Genomic DNA, 9485 nt, shown 5'->3' on the forward strand with positions numbered 1-9485 from the left:
CATGCAACAAATGTAATAATATGATTTGCTATAACATCAATTATTATGGTTGAGAAACAAATGCACCCATACCATGGCCAAGTTAACCATTCAATTTCTTAATTGTCATTCTACAAGAAATAATTATCAATTATTGGTAATAAATTTCCAATATCCATTGAGTTTGAAAACAAATATAGTGACCACATGCCCATAACATTAAACTCCATTTTTTTTCTCTGAACCCATAAAGGGGAAACTTTGGTGTTTCCTCTAACATAAAGTAATAAGGAAAATTAATTTCAGTTGGGTATGAGCCTACCTAATTGATACCATATATTTTACATGACCATGAAAGGATATCCTTCACAATTTTGGGTTTTTTAGAGTCTTGGTAGTTGGCACTATACGGTGATTCTTAACCCATCAATTTAGTTTGAGAGAATTGTAATGTCATGCCTCAATCTATTGTGTTTATCTAATGAAAATGATGTAATAACCTTCTAGTAGATAGTGATGAATCTAATATTTAAATGTTAAGTTGTCACCAAGCAACATAATCCAATTACCTTGTTCCTAAGTGAAAAGTGGAATTATGGATATTGTGACAACTCTTAAGCCACCATATTTAATTATATTTGCTGGATCACCTTTTGTTTAATGTATTTTGTAATAAAAACAATTAGTCGTCAATTGAATTATGATTTATGTTGAGTTCATGCTTCTCTTCAGCCTATTCTCCAACATATATGAATGAGCATTGTTTACGGATTCTATAAAGGGCTTGGTTGCTTTATTTATGGTGCCAGGTCCAAATCCCTATTATGGAGAAAAAAAATTCAAGGCAGTGATGCCTACTTTGTTCTTACAACTTGGTGCCCAAAAGGAATGCTAGTATTTGTTATAATTCTAAATACACTTTGCATACTGCAATTATGTGACTAGCTAAAAGTATATAACTTTGTAGTTCTAATTTTATCATATACCCCCTTCACCCCTCTCCTTTTATTTTAAACTATAACTCTGAGGCTCATTGGCTAAGATTGCAGGTATTAGGAGCCAACAAATTGGAGGATAAAACATGATCAGATAAATATCCCCATCACCATCCTTGAAGGGAAAGATAATTATATAAATAAAAGGAATATTTATAGGCGAGGTATTTATGTATTCGTTAATCAAGGTGATTGACCTAAAGAGATAGAGAGGTTGGAAATTTCTTTGTTTTTTGTATGTAGTATGTTTGTTGATGAGATGGAAATATGAACATTTGTATATATCATGTCCTAGTATAATAGCTAAAGAACATAGTCTATTTTTGTTGCTGACTATAATTGTGCGATATATACATGCATATGCACATACGCTTCCAACATGATGTTCATGGGTGTGCTCACATTATTTAGAATTAGCACATACAAAGAGAGGATTTGTGAGGAATCACAAAAATGACAAATGCAATTATTGACCTCTTTTCATTGCAAATCATTTCATATCACCAATTTTAACTTTTATTGTATTTTTGTATGGAACTATTAGGTGCACTCCTATGGGCGCATTTACCGTGTCCAAAATCGCTAGTTCCATTAACCACCTTCTAATTTGTGGAGATTAATATAAAGATTTTTTTTCCAATAAATAAGACCTGGTGAAGAAATATCAAACTTGAGGAAATGTATACACTACGACAACAATGTGTGTTAGTAAATAAGGACTAGAACCATCTATATATGTAACCAACAACTAGTTCCTTATCAAGTGAAATCCAAGAGAGGTTTAAAACATAAACACAATAGTGTTCAACATATGGCATGCACAAAAAATAGGAGTGCTAGGAACATGTTTCATACAAATTAATCACATATTATATTACTAATACTCAAGAAAATATTGCATAAGTTCGAAGGATACTTACCCTTACAAGAGTTTGTAGAGCAAGACATTTAATGAAAAAAATTCTAGCAAAGGGATCTAGTGGGCTTCCATCAACATGCTCATTGAGTCTCGTCCCCTTTTTACCAAAAAATAATGAGCAAGTTTTGAAGTCACAGTTTTGACTAGAATTACTGCAAGTAGCGAATTAGGAAAGATCCAAATCGTAGTAGAGATGATCACAAAGATAATCAATGTAACAAATTTGCAGTTGAATAAAATATTGCACTAAAAATTCTTACAGGAAATTGTCTATTATTCTCCAACATCCAACAATCGACAGTTAGAATAGTAAGAGATACATATCCCCCAACTAAATTAAGGAAATCCTCATCTCTTACCCTTGTTTTCCATAAATAGAGAGATTGTATAGCCTTAACTGATTCAATTTTCTTTTCCATAGAAGCTCCATCATTTTTCTCAGAGTAGTTATCTTACTCGTCAGCAAATCCCAACCCATTTCAGTGACCAATGGCTAAATATGAGGAAAGAGAGAAAGGACTTGCTTTGAGAAGGAAAAACTTATCCATTATTACTTATTTAAAATGACTTGTAAAACATGAAAGAACAAACAAAAAATATTTATATCAAAACAATGTCATATAATGCGAAGCATAGAGATATGAACTATTCCCCTTCAGAGAATAGTGAGTAGTTGATTATCAAAGGAAAATACCTAACTAATAGTATGAACCCTCAACAATATTGATATTACTATAATATAGTTCACGGGTGACAAGAGATAAAATGAAATAAAAAATACATCACGAAATCATATATTTCTAGCCTCTTGCAGAGGTTTTTTCTTTACAACAAAGAGAGTTTCCTTCGAAATTATCTCCAGGACATGTTCTTCAAATATATGGGGAAAATGATATAGCTCTTGCTTGTAGGAACTAACTAGCTAACCCTACACTATGGAAATATTTTCAGAAATCGGCATGTATCCTGAATACAAAGCTTTCAATCTTCTATTTAGATTGTGCAATGGTGACGGGAAGGAGTACTCATTTGAAACTTTTTTACCCCAACCTCTTCATGTATTCAATCATCTAGCATACCCTAAATAATGGAGAAACCCATTCTAGTAGTATTAGATCATTGCAAGTACAACTAATCATCCATTTCACTATATAAAAGCTATTGGATGTTGAGACTTCCTCATTAATCCTATTTATCTCTTGTTTGAAACCAAAATATTTCCATGTCACCATCTTGGGACTTCAATTTCTTTGCAGGATCATGTATCATTGTCATGCAAATTATGCAAAAATACAATTTCTTACAATAGGAACACCAACCAAAGTACTAGAAACACAACTCTTGATGTTAATATCAGTGTAGGAAGAAGAGTGAACATCTTCTAGAAGAAAGCAATGTGTGATTTTGTGGTGATTATTATGTTTCCTTTATCTCACGTGTCATGTGAACTAGTTTAGTAATTGTTACTATTTGAGTTGAGTTTAAACAGGAACACAAAAAATTACGGATATAATCATAAACACGGAGATGCAATAGAAATAAAACCTCATTTCATTGATATCATAGAACTGAAATATTCTTACAAAACTAATGGAAATATGACTAGCTCAGGCAATGGTAACTTATCTCTGAGAAGAGATGTGGCAGCTACATGCCTCTAAATTGTGTCACAATGAGGCTCGAAGGCCTATTTATTATTGAGAAACAATGGAAAACCATAAAAGTTCCAAACCCAAACCCTAGGAGATGAAGCGCCAAAACTATGGGCCCTGTTTGAATAAATTGGTACATCAACTTCCCGGGGTCGTAACTTCAGCATACAATGGAGGGGTCCAAGTGGAATAGGTGGGTGGCCACCAATATCCACCTAGATCATTACTCCCCCCTTAGCAAGCAATGTTCCACATTGCATTGCATTCCTCCATGAGATGAGGAAACTTCTACTGAACTTGGTCCTTGGTGAGCCACTTGCCCTGGTGAAGGAGTTGGCCTGCTTTGACAACTTAATATAGTTGGATCATATTTTGTCGGGTGTTATTGATCTGTGCATCCATGATCCGATCAGTTGTGGCTTGTTCCATGAAGTCTGGGCTTAACTTTGTTGGTGTGAGTTGTTCTACAATGTTGGATGTGTCCAAGAATGGTGGAAAGTAGAGCCGAAGGCGGTCCACATTGAACACTAGGTGCAGACCAAGGAATGGTGGAATACTGAGCTCGAAGGAATAGTCCCCTACTACCTTGGTGATGGTGTATGGCTCATATCGAAGCGGGCAAAGCTTGCGGTGGGAAACAAGGCGCTCTTTCTGCAAATGTAGCCAAACATTGTCGCCCACCTCAAACATGTGTGGCACCCGATGTTGATCATGTCGCTGCTTGTACTTAGCACTAAATCTATCTAATATGTCATGGACCTCTTGGCAGATGTGCTAAATATGCTCAATGAAGTTGTTTTCCTTGTCAGTTTCGGAATGGACATGAGCCAGATCTTCTTGAGTAGTTGCAAATGGTATGACCACATCAATGGGACACATTGGTTGGAATCCTAATCCCACCTGAAAAGGGTTTTGGCCAGTCGATCTATGGGGAGCCCGTTTATAGTTGTTCTAGACATAGCGGAGGATCTCATCCCATGTTTGTGGATGCTTTGAGTTGTACGTGTGTGGAAAGTGTACAATCATCCTATTGATGACCTTTATTTGGCCATCAGTTTGGAGATGGAAAGTTATGGACTTACTGAGCTTAGTGTTGAGCATCGACCAAAGACTGGAAAAAAATGTATTGAGGAACCATCTATCCCGATTTGAGATTATAGACTATGGGATCCAAAAGTGTACTCACGCTCATTCAAGGAAGAGTTTGGCAGTGGCTTCTGTTGTGGTATTCTTTTGCAGGCTACCATAATGGCCATATTCAAGAATTTGTCAATGACTAGAAAGAAACAGTCATTGCCATGCTTAATAGAAGGAAGGTCTCACATATAATCCATGGAGATGGATTCCCAAGGTTGACTAGGGGTAGGAAGCGAAGTATATAGGCCTTGCTTCTTGATGTTAGTTTTGGCAATGGCATAGGAGATGCATGATCTAATGTACTTATCGACATCTTGTCGAAGATTCAATCAATAGAAATACTTGTGCAGTACTGCCACTATTTTCTCGACCTCAAAATACCCAGCGACCCAACTGTAGTGCACTTCCCAAATGATCTTGGCACGCTCGCTTGAAGGAACACAAAGGTGTCCCAGGTGGCATAACAGTGCATCCTGGAGGTGAAAATCTAGAACTTGCTGGCCCTCCAAGAGCATCTGTTATGTGTGGTCGAATTTTGGGTCACTTTTGTAGAGAAGTGGCCAATCAGAAGTCTCATGCCCACAAGAGTTGAGCACAATCATCAACACCATGATCTGCAGTCGGCTGAGGCAGTCCGCAACATTATTGGTGTTTCCATTCTTGTACTTGATATTCAAATCGAACTGTTGCAAGTACGTGGACCACTTTTGATGGCGATCATTATGCAACTTCCCTTGCATCTGTATGACCTGCAGGGGTTGGTGGTCTATGTGGATGACCGTTTCCTTCCCTAAAATGTAATTCTTCCATTGTTGGCAGGCCTGCACAATGGAATACATCTCTTTGTCATAAGTAGGATATTTCCAGACTTTCTCTGAAAGTTTCTCACTGTGATATGCAACTAGATGCCCCTTGTTGAGTAAGTACTGTGCCAATAGTATAGTCAGAGGCATTTGTCTCGATCTCAAATGGTTGTTGCAAGTCTGGTAATGTGAGCACTGATGCAGAGCAAAGGCGGTGTTTCAACTCTATGAATGCCTTCTGGTGAGATTCAGACAAAATGAATTTTTCTTTTGCTCCTCCATTAGTGACTCGACTGAAGGGCCAAGTGATATGAGAGAACCCCAACACGAACTTGAGGTTTAAATTGGTAAGACCTAGAATTCTACTACGCTCTACCAGAGTGGTTGGGGCTAGCTAATCCCGATGACCTGGATCTTCGTTGGATGCACATGCACCCTAGATACTGAACCTAGGTCATGCCAAAAGTGCATTTCTCCAAATTGGTACATAGCTTGTGTTGCCGCAACGTTTGGAGAACCTATTGGATGTGGTGGAGGTACTCTTCCCAATTCTAGCTGAAGATCAGGATGTCATCCAAGAATACCACTAGGAATGAGTTGGTGAATGGCTGAAAGATGTCATCCATCAGCCTCATGAAGGTTGTGGGAGCATTCGTCAACCCGAAAGGTGTAACTATTCATTTGAAAATGCCCTCCTTGGCGTTGACGGCTTCCACACATCGGAGGGTTCAATTGGTACCTGGTGATATTCAGACTTCAAGTCAATCTTGCTTAAAAAAATTTCCCCATTGAGTTGGTCCAGAAGGTCATGAATTTGTGGGATTAGGTACCTATTCCAGATAGTGATCTTGTTCAGTGCCCGATAGTCAATTAAGAGTCTCCAAGTCCCATCCTTCTTCTGTACCAACACGATCGGGCTCCCACAGGGCAATGAACTCGACCGAATGTGACCTTTCTACAACAACTCCTAAACCTGCCTCTTGATTTCGTCATTCTCCATAACATAGTGCCGATAGTTTGATCCATTGGGAAATGACACACCTGGTGTCAGATCGATGGAGTGTTTGACCTGATAGTGCAAAGGCACCCCTACGGGGGAGGTGAAGATGTCCTCGTACTCCTCCATGACCTTGTCCATCTGTTGTTGTCATGTGGAGGGGCCCTGTTTAGAGGTCATGGCCACTGTCTTCTTCTTTCCCTGAGGGTGTGTCATCAGGAAAAAAATTTCCCAGTTTTGGAAATGAGCTTACTGCATTGTTTTGCAGTAACCAGAATATGGTGGCAAGCGTTGCTACCTCTGGTATCCTATACAACTTATTTCCCAAGGTAACTACAACAACATGAGGCCTTGACTCATACACAACATGTCACTTCCACAATTATGGTTGGTCTCATAATACATCACAAACATCAAGAGGAGCAATGTCACATAATACCTCATTCATGAAGGGCTTGATGCCATATGGAAGGTGGCACTATTGGTTGACACGAAGATCTTGTCTTTGGTGAAGCCACCTGATGGTGTACAGTTGTTAGTGTGATGTGGTCGGTAAGCCCAACCACTTCACAACCTCCACTAAAATGAGGCTCTTTTGGCTCCTGATGTCAACAATGAATTGTAGCGGGGAACCCTTTACCCACATCTGAGAGTGGAAGAGGTGATCCTCCTACTCTAGATCTTCGGGTTCCTCCTTTTGGATCTTCACGGTGGCAACAGTGGCGTTGGGCTCCGCATTTGTAATATGCTTCCCTTTGTCATTTCCCTTGTTAGGTTCTAAATTAGAATCGAAACATGCATCTGATTCAGAAGACTTCAGCTTGACCACCAGTGACTGCTTGGCCCGACACTCACTCGTGTTGTGAGTAGAGATCTTATGGAACACACACCACTTTCTCGTGTCCTTCTTCGGCTTCGCGATTTTTTTCTTTTCTTGCGGATTTGGTGGGTTGTCCTCAGGTGCCCTGCCTTGGATTTGTCATTTTTTCTATAGTTTGGGGGCACCTTTCCCTTGCTTCGAATTCGCAAATCCAAAGTATCACTTTTTCTCTTTAAGTTTCTGCTCAATTTTGATAACGTATCGGTACGATGTGCTGAGCGAGGAGATGTCCAGGAACTCCTATTATCCCTAATGTACCTTTGTAGGTAGTTGTGGTACTTCAGTAGCAAATGTTTCTTAGAATCCTTGACACCCAATTGTGTGCGAAGGGTATGAAAAACAATGGTAAACTATGGCACGTCTTGGTCCCTTCACTAGTGCAGCATGGTCCACTTTATGTATTTATCCTCATAGCTCCCGATAGGGTAGTATTTCTCCTTGATGGTGTCCCAGAATGAATTCCAAATGGGTGCGACTAAAAACAATGATGGTGTACTTTCATCCTTCTGCTCACAGTAGGTTTCCCACCAGTCCTTGACGTGGGGGTTGACTTTGAGAAGAGGAAAAGTAATATTTTCTTGGCTGGAAAAATCATGAACAGAAAAATATCCTTCTAGAAAATTTAACCATTTATTTACGACGTCTACATCTATTTGGCCCTCAAATATGAGAATGTCAAAGTTTACTTATACCTTAAAAGGAGAGGCACCTCCAGAGTGGCTGCTAGATGTGGATGCGCGTCGGTGGGCAACTGTTGAAGGATCTGGGCAAAGTTATCCATCGTCACATTGCTTTGTTTCTAGAGGGCCTCCTCGAGCAATATTTTTATAGGATCTCCTGCTCCCTCGTCTTTCTTTTCTTCCCCCATGGGCGTCTATCAGGGTTTGCGAGGCTGGTCTTGCAAAGGTTCAACCAGTTCAAACCCTAACTCCTTATACCCTAACCTCGTTTGGGACATGTAAAGAAGGATCAAGAAAGAGCAGACTGCTCTGATACCACTGATCCGAATTTGAACAGGATTGCAACAAATTACAGATATAACCATAAACATGGAGATGCAACATAAATAAAACTTCATTTCATTAATATCAAAGAACTGAAATATAATTACAAATAGAATGGAAAGAAGATTAGATCAGGTGATGGTAGCTTATCTCTGAGGAAATATGTGGTGGCTACATGCCTCTAAACGTGTGTTACAATGAGTCTTGAAGGCCTATTTATTATTGAGAAACAACGGAAAACCCTAAACATCCAAAATTGTAACCGTAGGAGATGAAACAGTAAAACTATGGGCCCCGTTAGGGTAAATTGGTACATCAACTTCCCAGGGTTGTAACTTTGGCATACGATCTATGTTTGATGCACACAATACTTCATTAGAAATATCTATCTGATAATAATAACTTTCGATTGGACAACACTAGTCTAGGACTCCTGTTGGCCCCGATTTTCCCAAAAACATTGTTTAGGGCCTCAAAACGGCTCCAAAAGTTTAGGACCCAAAAAACTGTGAAAAATAGTAAACTGTGCTACAATTAAGGAAACTAAAAAACTAAAAGAAACAATGGTGGGGGTCCAAGTCGAATAGGCTGGGGGCCACCCATATCCGCTTGGATTAGTATTGTTGAACATTCAAACTATTTCCCATGCAATTCCTTTGATAACAAGGTGTTGATAATAAGACAAAAACTTTGACTAAGTTAAATACACAAGTCATTCCCTTAACCATTTCCCCACATGGGGGTGTTATGGGCAAGTGCAGTGATAACTAATAGTTCAAAAGCTGATAATTTCATGAGAGTACTGGGAGGAAGTGATGGAAGGAGGAGGATATTGGGTACCATGGCCCCCTCCAGTTACAACAGACTACTCCAAGGCATAACACCCAAGTTATCAATGTAGCAAGTGGGAAAAGCTTAACCATGAATACAATTAACTCCAATAGTTCTATGGGGGATATGTCTTGAATTATGGTTCTATAAAATGGTGTATAGTTGAATGGAAATAGGTGTTTATAGTAGTAAAATTCTAGTTGGAAGAGTGGATTTCTGTGATGGCAAGAAAATCATAGTGCATTTCCACAAGGATTGGAGCTAGAGATGCATCAAATGTTCCAGGGT

The sequence above is a fragment of the Pinus tabuliformis genome, chromosome 1_2, assembly GCF_031772625.1.
Source record: "Pinus tabuliformis cultivar Carrire ecotype Pingquan chromosome 1_2, CPIR1, whole genome shotgun sequence".
NCBI classification, from domain to species: domain Eukaryota; kingdom Viridiplantae; phylum Streptophyta; class Pinopsida; order Pinales; family Pinaceae; genus Pinus; species Pinus tabuliformis.